The sequence below is a fragment of the Oncorhynchus clarkii genome, chromosome 16 (genome assembly GCF_045791955.1).
Source record: "Oncorhynchus clarkii lewisi isolate Uvic-CL-2024 chromosome 16, UVic_Ocla_1.0, whole genome shotgun sequence".
Lineage (NCBI taxonomy): Eukaryota > Metazoa > Chordata > Actinopteri > Salmoniformes > Salmonidae > Oncorhynchus > Oncorhynchus clarkii.
The window spans coordinates 74,665,620-74,681,495 of NC_092162.1; the positions used below are offsets into that span (position 1 = coordinate 74,665,620).

At 41.9% G+C, this 15,876-nt stretch overlaps 1 protein-coding gene across 1 annotated transcript in view; it reads right to left on the reverse strand.

Annotated features, from left to right (window-relative positions):
- The window catches only part of LOC139367394 (uncharacterized), a 229,958-nt gene extending 215,971 nt beyond the window's left edge, over positions 1 to 13,987 (reverse strand). Inside the window, exon 1 of the mRNA XM_071105590.1 lies at positions 13,870 to 13,987. The gene's annotated coding sequence lies outside the window, so the exon portion shown is untranslated. The remainder of the gene's footprint in view (positions 1 to 13,869) is intronic.
- Between the last annotated feature and the right edge of the window lie 1,889 nt (positions 13,988 to 15,876).

Below are 15,876 nucleotides of genomic sequence, written 5' to 3' on the forward strand. Positions count from 1 at the left end.
TTTTAGCTCCTTCCTTTGGTGCGGTGGGCTAGAACATCCCTCCATCTGTCTCATTCCTCTGACTGTCATTCGTCTATCTGTATGTCTGTGTGTCTCATGTCAGTCACACGATCTCCTGTTGGTTTCTCTCTTTCTCCTGTTGGTCTCTCTCTCTCTCTCTCTCCTGTTGGTCTCTCTCTTTCTCTCCTGTTGGTCTCTCTCTTCCTGTTGGTCTCTCTCTTCTGTTGGTCTCTCTCTCTCTCTCTCTCTCTCTCTCTCCTCTGTTGGTCTCTCTCTCTCACCTGTTGGTCTGTCTCTCTCTCTCCTGTTGGTCTGTCTCTCTCTCTCCTGTTGGTCTGTCTCTCTCTCTCCTGTTGGTCTGTCTCTCTCTCTCTCCTGTTGGTCTGTCTCTCTCCTGCTGGTCTCTGTCTCTCTCTTTCCTGTTGGTCTCTCTCTCTCCTGTTGGTCTCTCTCTCCCCTGTTGGTCTCTCTCTCTCTGGTTGTTATCTCTCTCCTGTTGATCTCTCTCTCTCTCTCCTGTTGGTCTGTCTCTCTCTCTCCTGTTGGTCTGTCTCTCTCCTGTTGGTCTGTCTCTCCCCTGTTGGTCTCTCTCTCTGTCTCTCTGTCTCTCTGTCCATCTGTCTGTCTTTATGTCACACAGACAGACACACAAACATTGCTTCTTTACAATACTAACGAACGCTTCCTCTGCTTAGCTCTGCTGCTGTAGAAACCAGGTTTGTGTGCTACACTCTGTGGTGGATGTCTTCACATCTGTTACAGCCCGGCTCCAACGCTGTTGAACAGAAATGTAGAGCTCAGATGTTGATATCGGTGTGTGTGTGTGTTTTAGTGGTTCACTAAATGGACAAGGGGACTCAGACAGGGAGAATATGAGACAACGAGAAGAGCACAAAATTGCAAGTTAAAATTTTGTAAAGCTAGTGTGGGAGAGGTGGAAAAATTATTGTTATCGATCAATAATGACAAACCTCCTGACATTGACAACTTAGACGGAAAGCTGCTGAGGATGGTAGCTGACTATAGCCACTCCTATCTGTCATATCTTTAATCTGAGTCTAGAGGAAAGTCTTTGTCTTCAGGCCTGAAGGGAAGCCAAAGTCATTACGCTACCCCTTTACTGGTTCTGACAGCAGACCTATCAGCTTGCTGCCAGCTCTAAGCAAACTGCTGAAAAAAATGGTGTTTGACCAAATACAATGCTATTTCTCTGTTAACAACAGATTAACAACAGATTGGGAGAGGGGCTGAGCACACACCCTTGTGGGGCCCCAGTGTTAAGGATCAGCGAAGTGGAGGTGTGTTTCCTACCTTCACCACCTGAGGGCGGCACGTCAGGAATCCAGGACCCAGTTGCAGAGGACGGGGTCTCGAGTTTAATGATGTGCTTGGAGGGTACTATGGTGTTTAATGCTGAGCAATAGTTAGTGAACAGCATTCTTACATAGGTATTACATAGGTATTCCTCTTGTCCAGATGGGTTCGGCAGTGCGATGGAGATTGTATCGTCTGTGGATCAATTGTGGCGGTATGCAAATTGGAGTGGGTCTAGGGTGTCAGGTAAGGTAGACATGATATGATCCTTAACTAGTCTCTCAAAGCACTTCATGATGACAGAAGTGAGTGCTACGGGGCGATAGTCATTTAGCTCAGTTACCTTTGCTTTCTTGGGTACAGGAACAATGGTGGCCCTCTTGAAGCATGTGGGAACAGCAGACGGGGATAGGGAGAGATCGAATATGTCCGTAAACACACCAGCCAGCTGGTCTGCGCATGCTCTGAGGACGCAGCTATGGATGCCATCTGGGCCGGAAAGGGTTAACAAGCTTACTCACGTCGGCCACGGAGAACGAGAGCCTCAGTCCTTGGTAGCGGGCTGCGTCGGTGGCACTGTGTTATCCTCAAAGCGGAGGTGTTTAGCTTGTCCGGAAGCAAGATGTCGGTGTCCGCAATGTGGCTGTCCGTGATTGTCTGTAGACACGCATCATCTTGGTTTCGCCTGTAGAATGAGTTCTGGGGCACTTACAGACAATATCTTTGCAGATTCTGAAACTTCAGAGTGTTTTCTTTCCAAAACGGTCAATAATATGCATAGTCGAGCATCTTTTCGTGACAAAATATTGCGCTTAAAACGGGAACGTTTGTGATCCAGTGAATACAAAGAGCTCTGCTATAGGGCCAGATGGCAAAAGTGAAATCAATCAGATCAACATGGTCAGAGAGAGACAGAGGCACCCTATTCCCTGTAGGCCCTGGTCAAAAGGAGTGCACTAAATAGGGAATAAAGTGCCATTTGGGATGCAAAGATGATGATGCAGATGATGCGTCAAGCAGGAAATGAGCAGAATCTCTGAAGCTCTGTTTTCCATTGTCTCCTTATATGGCTGTGATTGCGCAAGGAATGAGCCTACACTTTCTGTCGTTTCCCCAAGGTGTTTGCAGCATTGTGACGTATTTGTAGGCATATCATTGGAAGATTGACCATAAGAGACTACATTTTCCAAGTGTCCGCCTTGTGTCCGCCTGGTGTCCTGCGTGGAATTCGGTGCGCAAACGCCAGCTGCTTGTACTTTTCCATTTGATTGAGGGGAGAAACCATGCTTCCACGAACGATATATCATTGAAGAGATATGTGAAAAACACCTTGAGGATTGATTCTAAACAACGTTTGCCATGTTTTAAGTCGATATTATGGAGTTAATTTGGAAAAAAGTTCGCGTTTTGAGGACTGAATTTTCGTTTTTTTTTTGGTAGCCAAATGTGATGTACAAAACGGAGCTATTTCTAATACACAAAGAATCTTTTTTGGAAAAACTGAGCATCTGCTATCTAACTGAGAGTCTCCTCATTGAAAACATCCGAAGTTCTTCAAAGGTAAATGATTTTATTTGAAGGCTTTTATGTTTTTGTTGAAATCTTGCGTGCTGGATGCTAACGCTAATGCTAACGCTAAATGCTACGCTAGCTAGCCACTTTTACACAAATGATTGTTTTCCTATGGTTGAGAAGCATATTTTGAAAATCTGAGATGACAGTGTTGTTTACAAAAGGCTAAGCTTGAGAGACGGCATATTTATTTCATTTCATTTGCGATTTTCATGAATAGTTAACGTTGCGTTATGGTAATGAGCTTAGGTCTGTAAATAGAATCCCGGATCCGGGTTTGGTCGACGCAACAGGTTAAGGGATGGGTAGCGTCAAGAAGTTAATCTTTCCTTTTTATTGGCCAGTCTTAGATATGGCTTTTTCATTGTTACTCTGCCTAGAAGGTCAGCATCCTGGAGTCGCCTCTTCACTTTCGAAGTTGAGACTGGTGTTTTGTCGGGGACTATTAAATTGAACTGCCAGTTGAGCACTTCTGAGGCATCTGCTTCTCAAACTAGACACTCTAATGTACTTGTCCTCTTGCTCAGTTTTGCACCGGGGCCTCCCACTCCTCTTTCTATTCTGATTAGAGACCATTTGCGCTGTTCTGTGAAGGGAGTAGTGCACAGCGATGTACGAGATCTTCCATTTATTGACAATTTCTCACATGGAATAGCCTTCATTTCGCAGAACAAGAATAGACTGACAAGTTTCTGAAGAAATTTCATTGTTTCTGGCCATTTTGAGCCTGTAATCGAACCCACAAATGCTGATGCTCCAGATACTCAACTAGTCTAAAGAAGGCCAGTTTTAATGCTTCTTTAATCAGGACAACAGTTTTCAGCTGTTCTAACAGAATTACAAAGGGTTTTCTAATGATCAATTAGCCTTTTAAAATGACACATTTATTAGCTAACACAACGGACCATTGGAACACAGGAGTGATGGTTGCTGATAATGGGCCTCTGTACGCCTATGTAGATATTTCATTAAAAAATCTGCCATTTCCAGCTCCAATAGTCATTTACAAATTTAACAATGTCTACACTGTATTTCTGATCAATTTGATGTTATTTTAGTGGACTTAAAAATACAAATAAATAAAAAACAAGGACATTTCTAAGTGACCCCAAACTTTTGAATGGTAGCAGACTTCAAACTTTACATGATATATCTGCAGTATGTCGGTACCTGAGCCATATACAGCCTCACTGTCATTTAGGCTGATCTGAAATCACCATCACCCACTAATTACATTTACATTTTAGCCAGAGAGACTTACAGTAGTGAGTCATTTAGGAGACTCTCTTATCCAGAGAGACATACAGTAGTGAGTCATTTAGCAGACTCTCTTATCCAGAGAGACATACAGTAGTGAGTCATTTAGCAGCCATTCTTATCCAGAGAGACTTACAGTAGTGAGTCATTTAGCAGACTCTCTTATCCGGAGAGACTTACAGTAGTGAGTCATTTAGTAGGGAGTCATTTAGCAGACACTCTTATCCAGAATCATTACAGTAGTGAGTCATTTAGCAGACTCTCTTATCCAGAATCATTACAGTAGTGAGTCATTTAGCAAACACTCTGATCCAGAGGGACTTACAGTAGTGAGTAATTTAGCAGACTCTCTTATCCAGATAGACTTACAGTAGAGAGTCATTTAGCAGACTCTCTTATCCAGAGCCACTACAGTAGTGAGTCATTTAGCAGACATTCTTATCCAGAGGGACTTACAGTTAGTCATTTTAAGATTAAGTGCCTTCAGAAAGTATTCACACCCCTTAACTTTTCCCACATTTTAATGTGTTACAGCCTGAATGTATAACTGATTAATACCCCATATTGTCAAAGTGGAATTTTTATATATATATTTTTTAATGAATTAAAAATGAAAAGCTGAAATGTCTTGAGTCAATAAGTATCTAAACCCCATTGCTATTAAAAAGCCTAAATACATTCACGGATAAAAGTTTGCTTAACAAATCAAATAATAAATTGCATGGACTCCGTGTTAAATAATAGGGTTTAATATGATTTTTGAATGACTACCTCATCTCTGTACCCCACACATTCATTTATCTGTAAGGTCCCTCAGTCGGGCAGTGAATTTCAAACGCAGATTCAACCACAAAGACACATGGAGGTTTTCAAAAAAGGGCACCTATTGGTCGATGGGTCAAAACATCTGATGCTGAATATCCCGTTGACCATAGTGAAGTTATTCATTACACTATGGATGGTGTATCAATACACTACAAAGATACAGGCGTCCTTCCTAAATCAGTTGCCGGAGAGGAAGGAAACCGCTCAGGGATTTCACCATGAGGCTAATGGTGACTTCAAAACAATTACAGAGTGTAATGGCTGTGATAGGACAAAACAACATTGTAGTTACTCCACAAATACTAACCTAATTGACAGGGTGAAAAGAAGGAAGCCTGTATAAAATAAAAAATATTCCTTTTTGCAACAAGGCACTAAAGTCATACTGCAAAAAATGTGTCAAAGCAATTCACTTTTTGCCCTGAATACAAAGTGTTATGTTTTGGGCAAATCCAATACAACACATCCCTGAGTACCACTCTTCATATTTTCAAGCATAGTGGTGGCTGCATCATGTTATGGGTATGCTTGTCGTCGTTAAGGACTAGGGAGTTATTCAGGATAAAAAACGGAATAGAGCTAAGCACAGGCCAAATCACGGGGGAGAAACAGCGCTCCGAATAGACGTGTGTCACAAAACACAATGATGGGGTGCAAAGAACTGAACTAAATAGTGGGTGATAATGACATACAGGTGATTAGAATTCAGGTGATGGGGATCTGGAGAGTGAGCTGCGTTCAGGGGATCAACGTGTTTAAGAGTGAGAGCTGGAAGCAGACGTTACACACTGGGAGACAGATTCACCTTTCAGCAGGACAATAACCTAAAACACAAGGCCAAATCCACACTGCAGTAGCTTACCAAGAAGACAGTGAATGTTCCTTAGTGGCCGAGTTACAGTTTTGACTTAAATCTACATGAAAATCTTTAGCAAGATCTGTAAATGGTCAACAACCAATTTGACAGAGCTTGTAGAATTGTTTAAGGAAAGATGGACAAATGTTGTACAATCCAGGTGTGTAAAGCTCTTAGAGACTGACCCAGAAAGACTCACATCTGTAAGGTGATTCTAACATGTATTGACTCAGGGGGTTGAATACTTATGTAAATAAGTAAAATTCTCTAAAATGACGTTGGAGGCGGCTTATGGTAGAGAAATGAACATTAAATTATCTGGCAACAGCTCTGGTGGACATTCCTGCAGTCAGCATGCCAATTGCACGCTCCATCAAAACTTGAGACATCTGAGGCATTGTGTTGTGTGAGAAAACTGCACATTTAAGAGTCGCCTTTAATTGTCCCCAGCACAAGGTGCACCTGTGTAATGATCATACTGTTTAATCAACTTCTTGATATGCAGTGGTGTAAAGTACTTAAGCAGTATGTTCAATCATTTTTACTTAAGTAGTTTTTGGGGTTATCTGTACTTTACTATTTATAATTTTGACAACTTTTACTTATCCCATTGGTTATGTAACATGGATAAGCTACCAGCTGATTCCATTGGTTATGTAACATGGACAAGCTCCAGCTGATCCCATTGGTTATGTAACATGGACAAGCTCCAGCTGATCCCATTGGTTATGTAACATGGACAAGCTCCAGCTGATCCCATTGGTTATGTAACATGGATAAGCTACCAGCTGATCCCATTGGTTATGTAACATGGATAAGCTACCAGCTGATTCCATTGGTTATGTAACATGGACAAGCTCCAGCTGATCCCATTGGTTATGTAACATGGACAAGCTCCAGCTGATCCCATTGGTTATGTAACATGGATAAGCTACCAGCTGATTCCATTGGTTATGTAACATGGATAAGCTCCAGCTGATCCCATTGGTTATGTAACATGGATAAGCTACCAGCTGATTCCATTGGTTATGTAACATGGATAAGCTCCAGCTGATCCCATTGGTTATGTAATATGGACAAGCTACCAGCTGATTCCATTGCGTGAATACACACACTTGTCTCTTATAATGATGTTTAGTAGTGATGGGGGAAATAAATCAATACCGTTTAAATATCGGGGAATTACTTTTGACGATATATCTTATAATTTCGCCAATGTCGCAATATTATTTTTGTGCTAGTTGCCTGTACTTGCACCAAAACTCCAATAGTTTCACTTCATAGCTTGTTCTCCATCTTTTTTTTATATATAAATATATATATATATATATATATATAGGGAGTCAATTTGTTTTCAGCACTTTTAATTTCCATGAATGATCAAAACTTGTTTTCTTAGTTTCGAAACGCAATACATAAAGAATCGTGAGAATTGTGACAATAGCGATACTTATTGTCCTTGGCAATTCCCAGTCCTAATATTTAGGCAAATGACGTTTTCACTACTTCACCCTGTTTTGGGGTATGCTTAATAAAAATGACAAAAAATAAGAAGAAGATGTTTCCGCATTCCAACACATCTGCTTTCTGTTTCACAGTTGTAATTAAAAGGCAATCCACTAATAAAATTGATTGAAGACTTGAATTTGTTTTTGTTTGTTTTTGTTGTTTTTACATATAGCTCAAAGTAAACTGATTAAAATTGCTATTGTGTTATTGAAAATATTTATTTGCCCGTACTCTTTTACCTAAGCCCTTAATTAACAAAACAAAATGATTATTTTTGTGATAGCATATAGGAAATGTATTAATTACACTGTTAGAATCTTGCAGTCAGAATGACTGTTAATTAGCTTGTCCCTGCAGGCCCAGCAGTTTCTAGTGTAAAAGTGTCATTTTTTTGCAGATTAAAAGTGTTAGAGCTAGTCATGAATCAATAATTTATATTTTCAAAATGTGCTACGACATAGCCAATGAATACATAAAACAACTTTGGATTCAACCGTCTCATAATCGAATGCTATAGACGGTTTGGAAGTGTTGACAGACTTGGAGTGAGCTTCTCTTCTTCTCCTGCATCCATAGGGGTGTTAATCAGTGTTTCTCCTCCATAGGGGTGATAATCAGTGTGTTTCTCCTCCATAGGGGTGATAATCAGTGTGTTTCTCCTCCATAGGGGTGATAATCAGTGTGTTTCTCCTCCATAGGGGTGATAATCAGTGTGTTTCTCCTCCATAGGGGTGTTAATCAGTGTGTTTCTCCTCCATAGAGGTGTTAATCAGTGTGTTTCTCCTCCATAGGGGTGTTAATCAGTGTGTTTCTCCTCCATAGGGGTGTTAATCATTGTGTTTCTCCTCCATAGGGTTGATAATCCGTGTGTTTCTCCTTCATAGGGGTGATAATCAGTGTGTTTCTCCTCCATAGGGGTGATAATCAGTGTGTTTCTCCTCCATAGGGGTGATAATCAGTGTGTTTCTCCTCCATAGGGGTGTTAATCAGTGTGTTTCTCCTCCATAGGGGTGATAATCAGTGTGTTTCTCCTCCATAGGGGTGTTAATCAGTGTGTTTCTCCTCCATAGGGGTGATAATCAGTGTGTTTCTCCTCCATAGGGGTGATACTCAGTGTGTTTCTCCTCCATAGGGGTGATAATCAGTGTGTTTCTCCTCCATAGGGGTGTTAATCAGTGTGTTTCTCCTCCATAGAGGTGTTAATCAGTGTGTTTCTCCTCCATAGGGGTGTTAATCAGTGTGTTTCTCCTCCATAGGGGTGTTAATCAGTGTGTTTCTCCTCCATAGGGTTGATAATCCGTGTGTTTCTCCTTCATAGGGGTGATAATCAGTGTGTTTCTCCTCCATAGGGGTGATAATCAGTGTGTTTCTCCTCCATAGGGGTGTTAATCAGTGTTTCTCCTCCATAGGGGTGTTAATCAGTGTGTTTCTCCTCCATAGGGGTGTTAATCAGTGTTTCTCCTCCATAGGGGTGTTAATCAGTGTTTCTCCTCCATAGGGGTGTTAATCAGTGTGTTTCTCCTCCATAGGGGTGTTAATCAGTGTTTCTCCTCCATAGGGGTGTTAATCAGTGTTTCTCCTCCATAGGGGTGTTAATCAGTGTGTTTCTCCTCCATAGCGGTGTTAACCAGTGTGTTTCTCCTCCATTGGGGTGTTAATCAGTGTGTTTCTCCTCCATAGGGGTGTTAATCAGTGTGTTTCTCCTCCATTCTTCAGCAGGTGTGTCCTTCAACAGGTGTGTTCTTCAGCAGGTGTGTTCCTCAGGAGGTGTGTTTATAACGCGGCTATTTTTTACACGCTGTATTTGGACTGCATTACTATAAACAGTTTATTCTCCTTATCAACAAGGTGAACATAGAAATGCTGAGAATGTTCAATAGTATTGCAGGTTTGTTTTGTACAGCGCTGCTCAATGGAAGCCCTTCCAGTTCATGTAGCTATTTGATTAGACATTTTATGACCCCTTTGAAGCATGAAAAAAAAAAAAAAATGTATTTGATGAAAATTATTTTTGGCCTTACAGATTCACTACATGGAACAACAAACAGTCCATTAGCCAAACACATTGTAGTGGCTCTGGATAAGAGTCTAATAAATGACTCACTACTGAATGGGCTCTGGATCAGAGAGTCTGCTAAATGACTCACTACTGTATGGCTCTCTGGATAAGAGAGTCTGCTAAATGACTCACTACTGTATGGGCTCTGGATCAGAGAGTCTGCTAAATGACTTACTACTGTAAGTCTCTCTGGATAAGAGAGTCTGTTGAATGACTCACTACTGTATGGCTCTCTGGATAAGAGAGTCTGCTAAATGACTCACTACTGTAGTGGCTCTGGATCAGAGAGTCTGTTAAATGACTCACTACTGTATGGCTCTCCTGTTAAGAGAGTCTGCTAAATGACTCACTACTGTATGGGCTCTGGATCAGAGAGTCTGCTAAATGACTCACTACTGTACGGCTCTCTGGATAAGTGAGTCTGCTAAATGACTCACTACTGTAGTGGCTCTGGATCAGAGAGTCTGTTAAATGATTCACTACTGTAGTGGCTCTGGATCAGAGAGTCTGCTAAATGATTCACTACTGTAGTGGCTCTGGATCAGAGAGTCTGCTAAATGATTCACTACTGTAGTGGCTCTGGATCAGAGAGTCTGCTAAATGATTCACTACTGTAGTGGCTCTGGATCAGAGAGTCTGCTAAATGACTCACTACTGTAAGTCGCTCTGGATAAGAGAGTCTGTTAAATTAGTAAAATGTCAATGTCTTTGTTAATGCAGTAACATTGCCTTGAAAATGAACCCTAACTATTCCTCCATACTGATCCCTCATGGCTCTAGAGTAGAGTGGAGACAGACAGTAGAGTGGAGACAGACAGTAGAGTGGAGACAGACAGTAGAGTGGAGACAGACAGTAGAGTGGAGACAGACAGTCACTTTCTAAACTGATAAATATCAACATGTTATTACAGTAGAGTGGAGACAGACAGTAGAGTGGAGACAGACAGTAGAGTGGAGACAGACAGTAGAGTGGAGACAGACAGCAGTGTGGAGACAGACAGTAGTGTGGAGACAGACAGCAGAGTGGAGACCAACAGTAGAGTAGAGACAGACAGAGTGGAGACAGACAGTAGAGTGGAGACAGACAATCACTTTCTAAACTGATTAATATCAACATGTTATTACAGTAGAGTGGAGACAGACAGTAGAGTGGAGACAGACAGTCACTTTCTAAACTGATTAATATCAACATGTTATTACAGTAGAGTGGAGACAGACAGTAGAGTGGAGACAGACAGTAGAGTGGAGACAGACAGTAGAGTGGAGACAGACAGTCACTTTCTAAACTGATTAATATCAACATGTTATTACAGTAGAGTGGAGACAGACAGTAGAGTGGAGACAGACAGTAGAGTGGAGACAGACAGTAGAGTGGAGACAGACAGTAGTGTGGAGACAGACAGTAGTGTGGAGACAGACAGTCACTATCTAAACTGATTAATATCCGTAGAGAGGGAAGGAAATGACTCGTGGAGATTAACAACTCACGTCCTGTTGTAAATGAAGTTGAGAAGATTCAGATCTCCCTCTCCAAATATTCACCAAAGAAATGTCCTTTGTTTCAAAGGGACATTTTCCCCTGCCGAAACTCTAACACGTTCTAAAGCGAATTACTGGAACAACATTTCAAACATAGAACATGGGGAATGGTCAGAGGTCAGAGGTCATCTATAGAACACTAATATAATTTTGTTTTGTTATTTTGTGATGTCATGAACGTTATAAAGGAAATCCTGTAACTTGGAAAGTATAGCTGGAGTTTCCATACTACCTGTTGTGAATGTAATATGACAAAATGATGAAACTGTTTTTGTTAAGAGAGGGATGTGATTTGAGAAACTCTAAGAGATAATTGTTTTACATAACTTTGTACAAGTGACAAGTCACGCCCCTCAGTGAGGTCAGAGAGCGTGTCAGCCAGACGGAACCGCCCCTTTCTTGCAAACTCTATAAATGATGGGTAAGAAATGAACATACGAGACCAGAGCTGCATGTTTAAATCATCTAAACTCGAAGTGGCGTCGATAAAATCACCCCACTGGGTACTGGCTAGCCTATCAGCAAAGAAGCTTGGGCCAACGAGGAGCCACAAGAATCAATGGCAAGTCCTCCTGGTGCACCCTCTCCTCTCAATGTGGGCTGAATCAGAACCACTGACGGAAACGCGTAAAGGAGGGTCCGAGGCCACCGGTGCACCAGTGTGTCCCAACGGGGCACTCGGGCTCCCTCATCTTGAAAAATAGATTGTAGACTGTTGGCATGATCCAGGGTGACAACTGGTCGGAGCAGACAGCGAGCCTCCCGTGAAATGCCATCTGAAGGGGCGAGACGCTACCTTGTGGAGAGATTGGTTGTTATTCCATTTCTACCACTCCGTGTGTCTGGACATGGAGAAGGAACAATCGAACTCACATGCGAGAAACATCACTTTTAATCAGAAAAGTCATTTCCAGCACCACCCCAACATCAACATGTGAAAATGGCACTTTTATAGATTTTGGGGGAAAAACATTTAGAGGAAGATAAGTGTTTCCTATGACATCCTCAATGTGTATCGTGATTTTAACCAATTAGAAATAGGCATTGTATTCTAATTGGTTGATGTCATGTTCCTCTTTATGTTTTACTACAAAAAGATTGGGGTGGAAATGATGATGTCCTTTCTCTTTAACACCGTGAACACCGGAACTCGGTTGAAAGAATTGTGTTTATGTGCAAAGGTTTGCCTAAAGCCCGGCCCACTCTGGGAACCAGGGCTCCGTGATCAGTGATGTGCCACCTGAGGGTAATGTTATCACAACGAGCCTCATTCGGTTTAGGCGCTAACCGGCTGGCACCCAGTGCTGTACCGCACGCATAAAAAAATAGACCCAGGGGGAAAAAACATTATCATGGAGGTTACCCTACCGACCAGTCATAGGTACTGGCGACAAAGCGCCTTGTAACCTACCTGGGAATGGGACAGACAGCTCTGAATGTTTGGTTTGTTAAATGTTATACGCCGTGTGTAATGTCCATTTTGAAGGTTTACTTCGCTACTTGAGACATCACTCTCCCCTCTCCCACGAGACACTTGCGTTCAGCCTGCATGGCCAATGCAGCATATGCAACAATGTTGATGACAACAATACTGTTTTCACTTTGTTTCTTACCATAAATCCACTAGCGTTCTATGGTGACACTATTAGTTTGTTTTTTCAGCATCAGCTAGTTTGTCTTTTCTTAGCAAGTTGGGCCAAAATCCTATTAGTTGCTAATGCTTACATCTGCATGTTTTGTGCAACAGTATCTCATAAATAAAACAGGAAGCTAAATATTGTTACCTACATGAAGTAGCTAAAAGAAAATGTTCAATGTAGCCAAAGATTACAGGGCCCCCTAGGAAACACTTATCAACACTTTGGTTCCTACCCTGTCACAATAACTCCTCCCCGGCATTTTCATTTGTTGTCATGTCAAACAACACTGTATTCAAAGTGCCCACTATTATAGTCTAACTATAGAATTAGAATAGTCATTATATTTCCTTGTTTCCAACAGTTCAAAGTGTTTTTCTCTAAATCACAAGTCAAATCACAATTTACACGTCTCCCGCTAGGTAGTGAAGGGGACTTCGATAGGTTGGGCGAAAAATCAAATACTTTGACATAATACTTTTAGTTCCCTTTTGACCCACATTCAGAAGTGTGACACAAGCATGAAGCTCCCTCGGGGATTCATGCAGGAATCAATGGGGTACTTGGGGGGGGTTCATGCAGGAGCCAATGGGATGCTAGAAAGAGGGTGTTACTGCAAAATGCCCACATGCAGGAAGGCCCCGAATAGTGGGCTTGCAGTTGACAACAATTGGATTATTATGGGTCATATGGGTTATCATTTTTATTTGTCAAACTGTAGTCAAGCATCGATCATTATATCACCAGAATTACACCCTTGATATTTATTGCAAAGGAGCATAAAGATCACCATGCACTTTCAGCACCCTGTGAAGTTCATCCTAACTTAATTCATCTGCAGCCTAATAAACTGCATGGTTTCTCCAGTCATAGTGGGAGGACCACACACCATATCATCGCATGACTCCCAAGTTTACTTCGATATGATGGTTGTTAGATCAATATTTGCGCATAAAGGCGTTTCCACCGCCATTTCTCGCATAAAATAAGTGTACAGACACAAATGATCTGTTCGCATTTACAAAATTGTACCGAAACATGTTGTTTCTATCACAGCTGTCATTATCTTTTTTATGTGGCATGACTTTACTCGCATAAAATGGAAACGTGGATAGGGACAGACACTTTTTCACCGCATAAATTTGACTACGCACACACAAGCGCGCATCTGTGCTAGCCAAATGGGAAATGTCCCCTTGCTTAAATTTCTCTCTCTCTCTCTTTTCTCCACTATAATGCATCACTGAGAAACGATTGAAACTGGATAAAAACAAACAGAGAAACATGTCAACTGGACTTACCTGCTGTTCGGTGTAGGTAGAGTCGATATAGCTGCTTCACGCAGTGCACTGTCTAAAATCCAAACTTTAACAGGAACACAAACCTCAGAAGTAGCCTGTTTGGTGTTTTCGGTCTAGTAGTTATTTTCAAAAACAAAATCGTTTCGGAGCATCTGCTCTCACGACTCGGTAAAAGAACAAACAGCAGCTCGCCATAGCTCAGACACGACTGATGCCGTCTGTCTCTCTGTGGGAATCGGTTCGCGTATTTCAGCGCGCTGTAACTGCCCCCTCCCTCCCACTCTCACTATCTCTCCCCATGAGAAATAAATAATCTGTGTTTTCATCTCTCTCGCTCTCCCTCTCTCCTCCCTCTCTATCTCTCTTTCTCTCTCTCTACCCCCCCCCCCCTCTCTCTCCGAGTAAATCTGGTGTCTTACTGCTCATTGCTCTCCTTTAACTTTTAATGATTGGTTCTCCTGGTAAAGTCGATAGGTCTATGCAGAAGGTTAGGTATTGAGTGAGTTAGGGGAGACATTTTTTTTGAGTAGGCATGTTTGTCTGCCTCCCGTTTTTTCTCTCAATTGAGTCTCTCCCTCTTCTTTCCTTTGCTGTTGATTGCTCTATCTTTCATTTCATCCTGACACTTGACCTTTATATGTCTGTCTGTCTGTCTGTCTGTCTGTCTGTCTGTCTGTCTGTCTGTCTGTCTGTCTGTCTCTTGAATAGGTCACAAACACACATACAGAGCAGACAAACAAACACAGCACATACACATATTGACAGATTGAGAGTGGTCTGGATTAACACATGGGATTATACCTCAACATTAATTTACCCTCGGAATACACTGAAGCTGCCCACATTGACGGACACACAGAGAGAATGAGAGAGAGAGAAAGAGAGACGGAGAGAGAGACGGAGAGAGAGAGAGAGAGAGAGAGAGAGAGAGAGAGAGAAGGAGACGGAGAGAGAGAGAGAGAGAGAGAGGAGACGGTGAGAGAGAGAGAGAGAGAGAGAGAGAGAGAGAGAAGGAGACGGAGAGAGAGATGGAGAGAGAGAGAGAGAGAAGGAGACGGAGAGAGAGAGACGGAGAGAGAGAGAAAGAGAGAGAGAGGGAGAGAGAGAGGGAGAGAGAAGGAGACGGAGAGAGAGACAGACCAACAGAGACAGATGAAAACTTTTCTGTGTAGATTGATCTGCTGATGCGTAACAGCTTTAACCCTTTAGAGACAAAAACACTGAACAAAAATATAAAGGCAACATGTAAAGTGTTGTTCCCATGTTTCATGCTGAAATAAAAGATCCCAGAAATGTTCCATATTCCATGTTCCAAAAAGCTAATTTCTCTCTCTCTTTTGTGCAGAAATTAGTTTACATCCCTATTAGTCAGCATTTCTCCTTCGCCAAGATAATCAATCCACTTGACAGGTGTAGCATATCAAGAAGCTGATTAAAAAGCATAATCATTACACATGTGCACCTTGTGCTGGAGACAATAAAAGGCCACTCTATAATGTACAGTTTTGTCACACAACACAATGCCACAAATGTCTCAATTTTGAGGGATTGTGCAATTGACATGCTGACAACAGGAATGTCCACCAGATCTATTACCAGAGAAGTGAATATTTATTTCTCTCCAATAAGCTGCCTCAAAGTTGTTTTTGATAATTTTGCAGTATGTCCAACCGGCCGCACACCCGCAGACCACGTGTAACCACACCAGCCCAGGACCTTCACATCTGGGTTCTTCACCTGCGGGACCGTCTCAGACCAGCCACCCGGACAGCTGATGAAACTGAGGAGTATTTCTGTCTGTATTAATGCCCTTTTGGTGGGGTAAAAATAATTCTGATTGGCTGGTCCTGGCTCCCCTGCCCATTCATGTGAAATCCATATATATATATATATATATATATATATGCAGTACCAGTCAAAAGGTTGGACACACCCACTCATTCTAGGGTTTTTCTGTATTTTTACTGTTTTCTACATTGTAGAATAATAGTGAAGACATCAAAACCA